Here is a 15,060-nt window from a genome sequence, read left to right on the forward strand (position 1 = left end):
ACTTTTCTGGTCCTATCTTTCTACTCTTCTGTGGGCTTCTTTTTAACTTGTCTGAGCAACATTTCCTCTAGGTTTGGTATTTTTTTTTTCTATGATTTTTATTGAAAAATTTCTCTATGCCTTTGATGCAGAGTTCTTCTATGACCAAAGATCTGTCTTTTCATGGTGCGCAGAGCTTTCACATGTTCTATTTATATCTTTATAATTCCTTATTGATTTTTTAAAAGACTTATTTATTTATTTTATGTATTTGAGTACACTCTGATTCAGACACAGCAAAAGAGGGCAATTACAGAGGGTTGTAAGCCAACATGTGGTTGCTGGGAATTGAACTCAGGACCTCTGGAAAAACAGTCAGTGCTCTTAACTGCTGAGCCATCTCTCCAGCCCCTCCTCATTAATGTTTAATAGATGATCTAATTCCTCTACTTTATATTCCAGCCCTGACTATTTTCTGCACAATCCATTCTGTTGGTGAGGCTTTCCACTGAGTATTTAATTTGTCTTAATGATTTTTATTTATTCCTAGACATCATTTGAATTTGTTTTTCCTTCAACAATTCTTTTTACTGAATTCAAGTTTTCTATCTTGGATTTATTTCTTTATTTCATTCAGCTCAGATTCTGTACTCTTGGGGTCCATTTACACGTTCTTTAAATTTTTCAGATGACTTCAATTATTCTTTTAAATGTTTTTTTCTGAAATTTTTTTCTAAATTACTACCATTAGGAGCCATTACTATAGAACTAGTGATTGTTTTTTCATGTTGCTGTTTTTTTCTTCCTTCCTTTCTCAATTCTGTATCCTTTTAAATTCCAGCCCTCCTTTTTTTTCTATTAGTGATGGTTTCTGCAATGTTCAGGGTAAAAGACTGAATTGTAGTCAGGTTTGAGATATAATGCCCCTCTTTGGGATTGGTATTTAGGGCTACAGACTCTTTCTTATCTTCCTTCCTCTGTGTAGGTGTGAGCCTCCTGGCTGGGTCTGCAGTTTTCACTGTGAGTTGTGGAACGCCCCATTTATCTGTGGGCTTTACTCTGAGTCAGATCCAGTGTGTCTGCAGTTTCTGTGAAGCAAGAGATGTGGAACTTCACACTTGCTTGTGAAACTAATCTAGAGTTCAATCCTATCTCTACTCTGGCTCTACAGCTTCTGCTAAAGCAGCTGTGAGATGTTCAAAGCAACCTTCAATAAAAATGGTACTTCAAGAGGTATCACTTTGTCTCATTTCTAATTATATGTTAGAGCCACAACGACAATAATAAAAACATCATGGTGTAGACACAACAGGAACTCATAGATCAGTAGAATAGAACACCCAAATACAAAGTCTACCCAATTATAGCAACATGATCTTTCACAAAGATACCAAAAATACACATTATAGAAGCCATCTCTTTAACAAATAGCGTTAGGAATTCTGGATCTCAACATGCAGAAAAAAAAGAAACTGGATGTTTGTCATTCATACTACACAAAACTCAACTCCAAGTGGGTCAAGTACCTCAATATTATCTGATACTATGAAACTGCTAGGACAAAAATTAGGAAAATATTTCAACTTAGAGTGTAATCAAGGACTTCCTGAACAGGACTCTCATTGTTAACACAGTCTAACAATGAAGAGTAACTCATGAAATTTAAAGGCTTCTATACAGCAAAGGAAATTGTCAATCAAACGAAAAGACAACACACAGAATGAGAGAAAATCTTTGCCACATAAGCCATCCGAAGGGGAAGTCAGGGTGGGCTAAAAATTATGAGAAGAAATAACCCGACTAAAAAGGTATGAAACTAAACTGAAAAGTTCTCAAAACTAGATATACAAATGGATAATAATAAAGATTAACAGGGTGATGCTGATTTAAATCACATTAACATCCCATCTCATTGCAGTCAGAGTAACCTGAGATATAAATGAGAACAAATGCTGACCTGAATGTGATGAGAGAGGCACCTTTGTACCGTTAATATCCTACTAGAGAGATACTTGCACATCCATATGCACTACTGCTCTATTCACAATAGCTCAGAGATTATTAAAACAACCTAAACATCCATCAGCAGATGAATGGATAAGAAAAATGTCACACACACACACACACACACACACACACACACACACGCACGCACACACACGCACGCACACACACACACACACATGTGTGTGTGTATGTATAACATGATGGACTCTCATGACTCTGCAACTGTAAGCCCAAATTAACTCTTTCTTCTATAAATTGCCTTAGTCATGTGGTATTTTATCACAGCAGCAACAACAATAACAACAAAATGATATAGAATAATTTTAAAAGTCCCACAGACTTTAAACTTTCAACTTTGTAAATGCCCAAGTTTTCTTTAAAATATCTAAAGTTTCCTGCAAAATAAAAAAGAAATTAAATACTTTCTTAATCTAAAGGGGGAAACCAGAACATTAAAACTAAATCGATGTGATTTTTCAATTAGACCATAGTACAAATGATACTTTAAATTTTGAATTTTAATCTTTTCAATAAACCACATGCAAGTCTAATACATAGGATTTGTATTAAATAGTTTTGTCTGACTATAGGCTACTGTAAGTATTCTTGGTATGTTTAAGATGGGCTAGGGTGAGCTATTGTTTTCAAAAGATTAGTTGTTTCAAATATATTTTCAATTTATACTTTCAACTCAAGAAAAGTTTTTCAGGGCATAGCCCTAAAGCCCAAAATATCTGCACTGAAAGAGAAAAAGGATCTCAAACAGCGGCATCAAGAATTCACAGTAACCAAGGCCGAACTGAGCTATAGGAAATAACTTAGACTATACACCTGAGTGTAAAACTATAAACCATCTAAAGACAACAAGGAAAAACTTAAATGAACTTGGGTGAGATGGCAACATTTTAGACACAATGCCAGGGACATGATAGACATAAGAAATATTTGATAGGCTGAACATTAAAACTTACATACTGTAGAATGTCAATAGAATGTTCAGACAAGACACAAACCAAGACTAAAACTAGAAAATGCACATAAAGTAAAAGCTGTTATTAAAAATGTGCAACAGTCATCTCTTAAACCTCCACAATGAGAACCAATGAAATGACTTAGTGGTTACACATATGTGCCACCAAGCCTAAAGCCCTGAGTTGGAGCCCTAAGAGCAACATGGTGGAAAGAGACAACTGATTCCTCCAAGTTGTTATAATGCTTTCACACATATGCCACAGCACACCCTTTCCACAATGCACAAATAAATAACTAAATGTAATTCTTAAACTAAACAATAAGAAAACAATCTAGATTTAATATGAGCGAAACTCTTGAACAGCTCACTGAAAAAAGGTAGATAGCAAAAGAAAGTTCAACATCATATATTATTATGGAATTACAATGACCAAAATTCAGAGCATTGGCAACACCACACCAAACAATAGCAAGGATGTAGAACACCTATAACCCCCATACGTTACTAGAGGAAAGAAAAACAGTAGAGAAACTTTTGAATATCCTCTGGCAGTTTCTCACAAACCGGGTACACTATTGTCACACAAAGCCACCAGTTGTGCTTCCTGATATTTGCTCAAATACACTGAAAATTTATGTCTACACAAAAAGTTGCTTATGGGGGCTGGGGATTTAGCTCAGTGGTAGAGCGCTTACCTAGGAAGCGCAAGGCCCTGGGTTCGGTCCCCAGCTCCGAAAAAAAGAACCAAAAAAAAAAAAAAAAGTTGCTTATGGATGCAGCTACTTCACCTGTAATTGTCAAGATGTCCTTAGTGGGCAAAGGGATAAATATACTACAGCAAATTCAAATAATGGAAATAATATTAAAATAATATTAAATAATAATATTATTAAATAATATTCACTGCTAAAAAGAAATGAGGTACAAAGCCTTGAGAGGGATGGTGAAACATTAACTATGTATTACTCGATGAAAGAGGACCTGAAAATGCTATGTATTATATAATTCTGACTATATGCATTTTGGTGAAGGCCAAGCAAAATTAATTTAGAAGATCAATAGTTGCTAAGGTATATATACAGATGAATAGGCAAAAGGTAGATCATTAGAGCAGTAAGTATTCTATATAATCCTACATCGGTTGATATGTGTCATATATTTGACAATACCCACACAATACAGGTATAAAGAGCAAACCCTAAAACTACAGCTTCAGTGATGTACAGCTACACTGTGAAATGTTGATGGCTGAAGTTGTAAGACAAGTTCTATCCTACTTTGATCAATTTGTTCCCATATAGTACCTTCTGGGCTTTGCAGTAGGCATGTTCTTCTTCAGAACTGGTCTTTCCTGTTACAATCTTGCAACTTTTCCTTCTCATGCTGTCTTCAACAAATATGGCCACAGTATATAACCTATATTTTTCAAGTCCCAGTCTCCAGGCCAGAAATGAATATTGTCATAAGACTACTACCCTTTTCCCTCTAGCAACCTGTAAAATAGGACTGAAAACCATTCAACATCTTTGATTTTTTGATGTGCCTGATGGAAATTTGCAGGAACAAATGCCTAAGTTCTGACTGTGAGTACATACTTGCTCTGTGAACTGGGCTTCTGGTTATATTCCTCCAGCAACCATCCAAGACCTGCATTTTTCTTTTATTTTACAGTCAACCATTTCTCTCCTCTCAGGCTATCATTTAAGATACCTCTGCTCTGGTCTTGCAATGTCTCACTAATGGATATGGATCTCTGCTTGTCTCACCCTCTCTCTTCTGCAAACTGCAAAACCCTTCCTATATACACATCTGAGATCTTGACATTAGGCAGTGGCTCCTATTTGCCTCCTCATAACCTCTCCTCCCAGAGTTAAATTGTCCATGAATATCTAGCATACCTATTCACTGTGTCAACTTTTGTCTTTTGCCTAACTTTGAACCTCTCAATTTTCTTTTATTCTCATTATGCAAGCCTGGGGATCTTACCCTTCAGTTACTATAGAACTCTATTCCTCAATCATTACAATAGATACTTGTCCTAATTCCCTACATTCCCATAAGATACTCCAATCTTTCCATAAAACATACCTTAGTCAGGCTGTTCTTCAATAACAATAAAAACAACAGAAAGCTCACATACACATGGAAGCTGAAAAATGTTCTACTCGATGATAAATTTATCAAGGAAGAAGTAAAGAAAGAAATTAAAGGCTTTTTAGAATTTAATGAAAATGAAGGTACAACATACCCAAACTTATGGGACACAATGGAAGCAGTGCTAAGAGGAAAACTCATAGCTCTGAGTGCCTCCAAAAGAAACAGGAGAGAGCATACATCAGCAGCTTGACAGCACACCTAAAAGCTCTAGAACAAAAAGAAACAAATACACCCAAGAGGAGTAGATGGCAGGAAATAATCAAACTCAGGGCTGAGATCAACCAAGCAGAAACAAAAAGAACTATACAAAGAATCAACAAAACCAGGAGTTGGTTCTTTGAGAAAATCAGCAAGATAGACAAACCCTTAATCTATCTATGGGTTTATCTATTGGTTTAGTGAAGAATTCTATCGCAAACCAATAGCCAACCTCAAATTAAATGGGGAGAAACTTGAAGTAATCCCACTAAAATCAGGGACTAGACAAGGCTGCCCACTCTCCCCCAATATACTGTACTGTTCAATATAGTACTCAGAATTCTAGCCAGAGCAATTAGACAACAAAAGAAAGTCAAAGGGAAACAAATTGGAAAGGAAGAAGTCAAAATATCACTATTTACAGATGAATAATAATATACATAAGCAACCCCAAAAATTCTACTAGAGAACTCCTACAGCTGATAAACAACTTCAGCAAAGTGTCTGGATATAAAATTAACTCAAACAAATCAGTAACCTTCCTCTTCTCAAAGGATAAACAGGCTGAGAAAGAAATTATGGAAACAACACCCTTCACAATAGTCATAAATAATGTAAAATTTCTTGGTGTGACTTTAACCGAGGAAGTAAAAGATCTATATAACAAGAACTTCAAGTCTCTGAAGAAAGAAATCAAAGAAGACCTCAGAAGATGGAAAGATCTCCCATGCTCATGGACTGGCAGAATTAACATAGTAAAAATGGCCATCTTGCCAAAAACAATCTATAGATTCAATGCAATCACCATCAAACTTCCAACTCAATTCTTCACAGAGATAGGAAGAGCAATTCTCAAATTCATCTGGAATAACAAAAACCCAGGATAGCATAAACAATTCTCAACATTAAAAGAACTTCTAGGAGAATCACCATCCCTGACTTCAAACTATACTACAGAGCAATAGTGAAAAAAATTGTATGGTATTGGTACAGAGACATGGAGGTAGATCAACGGAACAGAACTGAAGAGCAGGAAATGAACCCACACACCTATGGTCACTTGAACTTTGACAAAGAAGTCAAAACCATCCAGTGGAAAAAAAGACAGCATTTTCAACAAGTGGTGCTGGCTCAACTGGCAGTCGGTATGTAAAAGAATGCAAGTTGATCTATTCTTATCTCCTTGTACAAAGCTCAAGTCCAAGTGAATCGAGGCACTGACTCTAAGAGAAAAGAAAGTGGGAAAGAGCCTTGAACACATCAACACAGAGGAAAATTTCCTGATCAGAACACCAATGGCGGGGTTGGGGATTTAGCTCAGTGGTAGAGCGCTTGCCTAGCAAGCGCAAGGCCCTGGGTTCGGTCCCCAGCTCCAAAAAAGAGAGAGAAAAAAAAAACACCAATGGCTCATGTTCTAATATCAACAATAGGCAAATGCAAAGGACAAAATGACAACCAACAGATTGGGAAAAGATCTTTACCAATCCTATACCCGATAGAGGGCTAATATCCAATATACACAAAAACTCAAGCAGTTAGACTTCAGAGAATCAAATAACCCTATTAAAAAATGGGGTCCAGAGCTAAAACAAAAATTCTCAGCTGAGAAATTTCAAATGGCCGAGAAGCACCTACAGAGATGTTCAACATACTTAGTAATCAGGGAAATTCAAATAAAAACAACCCTGAGATTCCACCTCACACCACTCAGAATGGCTAAGATCAAAAACTCAGGTGACAGCAGATGCTGGCGAGAATGCGGAGAAAGAGGAACACTCCTCCATTGTTGGTGGGATTGCAGACTGGTACAACCATTCTGGAAATCAGTCTGGAGGTTCCTCAGAAAATTGGACATTGAACTACCTGAGGATCCAGCTATACCTCTCTTGGGCATATACCCAAAAGATGCTCCAACATATAACAAAGATACGTGCTCCACTATGTTCATAGCAGCCTTATTTATAATATCCTGAAGCTAGAAACAACCCAGACGTCCCTCAACAGGAGAATGGATACAAAAACTGTGGTACACCTGCACAATTGAGTACTACTCAGCTATTAAAAACAATAACTTCATGAAATTCTTAGGCAAATGGAATGAACTAGAAAATATCATCCGGGCTGGAGAGATGGCTCAGTGGTTAAGAGCACTGACTGCTCTTCCAGAGGTCCTGAGTTCAATTCCCAGAGACCACATGGTGGCTCACAACCATCTATAATGGGGTCCCAATCCCCTCTTCTGGTGTGTCTGAAGACAGCTGCAGTGTACTCATATCCATGAAGTAAATAAATACAATCTTTTAAAAAATTTAGCAGTTTTTTTTTCGGAGCTGGGGACCGAACCCAGGGCCTTGCGCTTGCTAGGCAAGTGCTCTACCGCTGAGCTAAATCCTCAACCCCCTTTTAAAAAATTAAAAAAAAAAAGAAAATATCATCCTCAGTGACATGACCCAATAACAAAAGAACACATATAGTATGTACTCACTGATAAATGAATATTAGCCCAAAAGCTCAGACTACCCATGATAAACCCACAAACCATATGGAGCTTAAGAAGAAGGAAGACCAAAGTGTAGATCCTTCAATCCTACATAGAAGGGGGAACACAATAATCACAGGAGGTAGAGTGAGGGAGGGACATCGGAGGGAAAAGGGGGAGAAGGGGGAAAGTGGGGGTCAGGATTGGGTATTAGAAGGGACAGGAGAGAAGTACAGAGGGTCAGGAAATCAAATAGAAATATGTAGCAGTGGGGGATGGGCAACTGGGGTTAGCTACTAGAAAGACCCAGATACCAGGGAAACAAGAGGCTCCCAGGACTCTCTCTCTCTCTCTCTCTCTCTCTCTCTCTCTCTCTCTCTCTCTCTCTCTCTCTCTCTCTCTCTCATGTTTGGCTGTGGGTCTCAGTATATGCCCCCATTGGTTGCCAGAGGAAGCCTCTCATTTAGAATATTGCAAACTGAAGCTGGTTGTGTCTTTCTGGTGCCCAGTTGAGGGATGGGGCCACCCACTTATCTCAAAAATTTAACCCAGAAATGTTCCTGTCCAAAGGAAAGCAAGGGACAAAAAAATGGAACAGGGACTGAAGAAAAGACCATCCAGAGACTGTCCCACCTAGGAATCCATCCCATCTGCAGATACCAAACCTGACACTATTGTTGATACCAAGAAGTGCAGGCTGACAGGAGCCTGGTATGGCTGTTCCCTGAGAGATTCTTCCAGAACATGACAAATACAGATGCAGGTACTCACAGCCAACCATTGGACTGAGCATGGGGAACCCAATGGAGGAGTTAGGGGAAGGAATGATGGAGCTGAAGGTGATTGCAACCCCATAGGAAGAACAACATCAACTGGACTACCCAGAGCTCCCAGAGACTAAACCACCAACCAAAGAGTAAACATGGATGGGTCCATGGCTCCAGATATATATGTAGCAGAGGATGGCCTTGCCTGACAGCAATAGGAGGGGAGGCCCTTGGTCCTGGGGAGGTTTAATGCCCCAGCATAGGGGGATGCTAGAGGGGTGAGGCCAGTGTGGGTGAGTGGGTGGAGGAGCACCTCAGAGAGGCAAAGGGGAGAGGGAAAGGGAGATGGGGAGGGGAGGATTGTGGAGGGGTAACCAGGAAAGGGGATATCATTTGAATCTAAACAAATAAAATGATTAATAAAAATTTTTAAAAATTTAAAAAACACAACATACCTTAGTCTTGCTTCGACCAACTCTTGTGGTTCTAATTCTCTCAATGATCCTTCCCAGGAAGTGCAAATGTTCATCTGAACAATAAAGATTGCCAGAAGATGAAGTTTAGTTGAGCACTACCATCACCAAGGCACCAAGAAGCTCAAGGAGAAAAATGAGAATGGTAGGTAGATTGCAAGGTAGAGATGTACAAACTGTTCTCAACCTTCACACCAATTAGCAGGCATCCCATTCACCAAGAGCCCATACTTTGTAGTCTCAGCCTCTCCTAGAATGACAGCCGTAAAGAGCTATTTAAATGTTGAGCACACTGTAGGTGCACTGAGTCTGACCAACCAAGAAATCTTTTCAACATCACATTTTTTTATTCTTATCTTGTACACTATACCCAATCACCATTTCCCCTCCCTTCCTCCCTCTCCTCTCCCCACATCCACTCCTCCTTTGTTTCCCTTTCAGAAAAGAGCTGCTATCCACCAGGTATCTCACCCAAACACAGCATAACAAGATATAATAAGACAAGACACAAACCCTCCTTTCAGGGCTAAGGGAGGCAACCCAGTAGGAGGGAAAGGGTCCCACAAGTAGGCAAAGGGACAGTCCAACTCCCACAGTTAGGAATCCCCCCCCAAAAAAAACAACAAGCTAACAGCCATAACATATTTGCAGAAGACTTAGCACAGACCCATAGAGGCTTCTTGGTAGTTGATTCTGTGGGCCGTGGTGTTCTCCCATTGTCCTTAACCCCCCTGGCTCCTACATTCTTCCTCCCCTGCACCCTTGCTCAGGGTTCCCAGAGTGATCTCCTATTTAGGCTCTCTCTCTCTCTCTCTCTCTCTCTCTCTCTCTCTCTCTCTCTCTCTCTCTCTCGCTCTCTCTCTCGCTCTCTCTCTCTCTCTCTCTCTCTCTCTCTCTCTCTCTCTCTTTCATGTTTGGCTGTGGTTCTCAGAGGAAGCCTTTCATTTAGAATATTACAAACTGAAGCTGGTTGTGTCTTTCTGGTGCCTGTAGATCAAGGCAGAACTCTCAGTTTCTTCTCCTGCACCCTGACTACCTGCATGTTGCCATGCTTCCCACCATGATGATAATGGACTAAAACTCTGAAACTTTTTCTAGGCAGAGGAAAAAATATAACTTTGATTTTTATAAGGCCCCCTAATAAGTCAGCATTGAAACATAAAGACAAATGCAAAGCGAGAGCTATACCCAAGAAACCCTGGGATTCGGTTTTCCAAGATTCGACAGGGAAGCATGAAGGCCAAGAATGAGGAGGGATGCACAGCATGGAGAAAGGAGACAAGGCATGGCCTCACTAGCTCGACTTCAAGAATCAGCCTTGGAGGGGCTGGAGAGATGGCTCAGTGGTTAAGAGCACCGACTACTCTTCCAGAGGTCCTGAGTTCAATACCCAGCAACCACATGGTGGCTCACAACCATCTGTAATAAGATCTGATGCCCTCTTCTGGTGCATCTGAAGACAGCTACAGTGTACTTATATATAATAAATGAATAAATCTTTAAAAAAGAATCAGCCTTGGGGTTTTTTATGCTCAATAAGAATGATAACCTCTTCCTGAGATGCTCACTCACAAAGGTGATTTTATGCTATGAAGGGGAAGCTCCAAATCTGCACCCACCCTATCAACCTATCTGGGCCAAATACTTTCATTCCATCGCAGGCACAGACCTTCTTTCAGTCTTTTGAGTTGCAGCTTGTTCTGTTCAACAAATGCCTAAATAAAAACTTCTTAAATTTGCAAAATAAAAAAAAGGAAAGAAAGAAGAAAACTGAAGCTGAAAGAAATGGAGTACCTTGTGGAAGTCCATAGTGGGTCATACTTGGATTTTCCAAGTAACATGGGTTGTCTGCTAGTGTGGCCTCGTGGAGGTCCCTCCCTGTTCTATCCTCACCCTCGGTTACCATTCCAGCAAAGAGAGATGGACTAAAGCTCTAAATTCTTTGTCCTTCTCAGGTCCAGGAGGACCCTGGACAACATAGCTCTATAAAATGAGAGTACCATTCTCTTCAAATCCCTTGGTAAAGGCCTTGCCTTAGTCTAGGCCTGTGAGGTGGAGAAGGTAGTTAGAGATGAATGATAGGATAGAGAAATGCTCTGAACTGTACTAACAACCAATCTAGGTTTAGAAAATGTTTACCAAGTGATGAGATTCTCCCAAGCACTAAAAGGTTTACCCATACTCCACCATGATCCCCATAGTCCATCAATAATTTCACATCTAATATATCCTTCAGGCCTTAAAATTAACCTTGACAGTGAGAGTCATCAGGGTTTGAGGCTCCATTCTACCCATGCTTCTGTAAATTTCACTCCCTGCAGTAAAGCTGCCTCTCTGATTCCTTGTTTGTCGCCTTTCCAAAACGCATACACACACACACACACACACACACACACACACACACACACACACACACGGAGAGAGAGGGGGGAGGGGAGGAGGGGAGGGAGGGGGAGGAGGAGAGGAAGAGAGCCTGGAGAACCCTGAAATGGAGTGTTGGCAAACACTGGGCAGTATACTTACCAACCTTGCCCCTAGTCCCTGTAGCTAGGTCACTGGGTCACAATCAAAAGGTCCTTTCACCATCCAAAGGTTCTTTCTGATTCAGCACATAATTTTTTTCCAAAACTGCTGGGTAGAGTGTGTTCAATTCTACGGACTCACACACATCAGCCCACGTTCTCTCAAAGTGCACAAATCCCAAAGAGTCAGAAAAAAGAGTTCAAATAACTCGGAAGCAGACCAAACATAATCATTTAGGAACAGGAATCTCTAATGGGACTCAAACAAAAGGAAGAGAACTTTCTGAGAGGATTACTCCTTGAGGCTTTAGGGATGTGATCAGTATTGCAGCTGATTCGAAGTGGAACCTTTTTCATTTCCACAACTTGATGATTGTGGAGATGGTTTAGGCACAGGAGAGTACATATGTAAAAATAATACCTTTTTAGGGAAAAGAATTCTGATATGACAGTCAACAGACCTGTTTTTCAACCATAGTTCTGTCTCTTAGTCCCTTAAAATCTTGCCTTCTCAAGCCCTCTGCCTCCTCATGTGTAACACTGGGATCGTTGGCCTCTATTATTTTCTCTCCAGCTCTTCCCTCTCCTCTTTCCCCTTTTCACCATAGCCCCTCCTCCATTTTTTGACAGCACCTTACTCTGTAGCCCAGGCTGGCCTGAACTCACTATGCAGTTCAGGCTGGCCTTAGACTTAGAGCAATCTTCCACCTCAGCCTTCCAAGTGCTGAGATTACGGGCATGAGCCACTGTGCCCTGTTATAGGACTTGTTAAGATGTTCCACATTCCTCTATCCTGACACATTAGCCTAGTGTGCCTCAGGATACAATAAGTGAAGGAATGATTCATGGCCTCAGTCTTTTCAACTCTAAAATAGGAATAAGAAATCCTTTGTGGAGCTATTGCCAAGATTTAGTGAGATTAATGTGCAAAGTACCTATAGGTACATTACCTAAAGGTAATGAATGACCTTAGTCCTGCTCCCCGGAACAAAACTTTCCATTAGCTTTTTGCTAATCAATTACTTCTTTATTTCTTCTCAGAAACAACTTTAAAATATATAGAGAATCTATCTCCACTGACACTCACAAAATTGCAGGAACCATTTAATTGATCTTCTTAATTCTACTCTGCCTGCTTACACTGTTTGGTCATTTGTTTACTTGTTTGTTAGTTTTTGAGGCAGGTCCTCATGCAGTCCAGACTGACCTTGATCTTGCTATGTCACTGATGATGATGGCACTGGAAACCGATCCTCTTCCCTCTACTTGCCAAATGTTGGGGTTACTTATAGATATGTTCTTCCATGCCAAATTTAAAGTCTATTTTAAATTCAATGTCCAAAGCAATTCATAGCATTCATCCACTGAAAGTTCCACAATGTCTCCACCTCATTTAGAGGAAAACCTAATCCTTGCAAACTCTTACTCCTCCCTCAACACTTGGACCTAATCTACTCTTTAACCACAAAGCCTTTCTCCAATAGAAATCAAGCACTATCTTTTCTCATTGTTATCTTGGTATAGAGTCTTCCTCATGGCATAGTCCATCAAGTTATGTCATTTATACATGTTACTTCTAAGAGGAGTTCTTGGAGACCACTACATTTAAAATTGCAACATCCCATTCCAGCAGTCCATATCATCTGTCGTTTGCTTCTTCATAAAAATTATTGCTGTTTGACATACCGCAAAAATTAAAATGTAATTATCTACACTTGATCTTAGCCAAAAGGCCGAGAAGCGATAAAATGTAATTATCTAATAACGTTCCATTCGAATACAAGTGCAAGGACAAGTGAAATGGCTCAGTGAATAAAGATACTTGCTGACAAACCTGCCAATGTAAGCTCAATCCTCAGGATTTACACAGCAGAAGAAGCTCAACCCCTACAAGTTATCCTCTGATTTCCACATGCCAACATGCACATGCGTGCACACACACACACACACACACACACACACACACACACACACACTCACACATACACACACACACTCTCTCTCTCAATAAATAAATAAGTAATAAGTAAATGTAATATTTTTAAACATGGAGTCCAAGTTTAATAAGGTCAGATGCTTTATTCACTGGTGATGTGTCCATACACATTTCAGTATCTAGTACTTAAATATTTGTTCTTCTTCTCTGTCCACTATAGTAAGGAGAAGTGTTCACTGCTTTCACCAGCTCTTGGGACCAATAGGCATGGCTAAGGGTGCATAATATAAATATGCAGGAGAAGAAGAAAGGAAGCAATAACTAAACGCATCTGACTTATACAATGGATCTGTTTCTGGTGGAAAACTGGCTTCTGTCACTATATGACACCATCTTGGAGGCAATGTGGGCTTCTGTGCTTTGCAGCAACCCAGGAGGAGTGAATGCTGGTCATTCTCAAAAGAACCCTTAGGATTCTAGCTTTCCTTGGATCTTAGAAAAAGTTGTGTTTGTGGGGGAAGGACACAAGTTCTGCTATAAACAGAATCCTTTCGTTCCTGAGACTGAGCGGGTGTACCTGATAGAGAGTTTGTATCTTCATGTTTTCCCTGTTCAATAAGGTGAGTTGTTTGTTTCCTTTTTGCTTTAGTATGAAAAGGGATAAAATTGTGAATATGTCCACTATGTTCAAGATGGCCATTTAACAAAATATTATGAATATGTTCAAACCAACCTGCATAAAACCAAGAGGCAATTTTGTACTGTCTAAATAAGGAACTCATAGACTAGTGCTGAATCCTGATACTGGCAAAACTGTAGCTGGAATTCCCACAGTTAAGGTAGTGGAACCCACTAATCTAGCCAGACGTCTTTGGAAATTTGTATTGAGGAGACCATCCAAGTACCTCAATCAATGTCTGGCATTATTAACATGATAAAATGAACAGAGCCCAAAACCTGTATGTCATGTTTGTGCCCTGGCTACCTCTGCCTTAGCAGCATGCTCATATCTAAAAGTTATCATATTTAAGAAGTTCCTAAACTTTCTTTGTTGGTTGAAAATAAGATTACAAGAAGGCCCCAAAAGCTGTTTAACTTAAGAAACTAAAAACCTGGAACAACATCAAGATGGACCCCTGCAGGGTTGGGGATTTAGCTCAGTGGTAGAGTGCTTGCCTAGTAACCGCAAGGCCCTGGGTTCGGTCCCCAGCTCCGGGGGAAAAAAAAAAAAAAGATGGATCCCCGCACCCAAGAGTAATTGACCAACATAAACTAGACTCCTTTCTTATTGTTATCCTTGTTGTTTTGGGTTTTTTGTTTGTTTTGTTTTGTTTTCAAAGGAGGAAGGCTGGAGGGATAGTCCAAAGTTAAGAGCATATACTGCTCTTCCAGAAGACCAGAATTGGATTTCTAGAAGCCACATCCAGTGACTTACAAACAACCACCTGTGACTCCAGCTTCAGAAGCATCTAGCCAGCTCTAACCTCTGCAAATACCTGCACTCAAGGCACACACATTTACTCATACATGCACACACATGGACTCATACATGCACACACACACTTAAAA

The 15,060-nt window shown here is 39.9% G+C and overlaps 1 pseudogene; it reads right to left on the reverse strand.

The window, feature by feature from the left end:
* Positions 1 to 13,217: 13,217 nt before the first annotated feature.
* Positions 13,218 to 13,300, reverse strand: LOC120099538 (U2 spliceosomal RNA; annotated as a pseudogene).
* Between the last annotated feature and the right edge of the window lie 1,760 nt (positions 13,301 to 15,060).

This window comes from Rattus norvegicus, chromosome X (assembly GCF_036323735.1).
Source record: "Rattus norvegicus strain BN/NHsdMcwi chromosome X, GRCr8, whole genome shotgun sequence".
In the NCBI taxonomy this organism is placed as follows: Eukaryota; Metazoa; Chordata; class Mammalia; order Rodentia; family Muridae; genus Rattus; species Rattus norvegicus.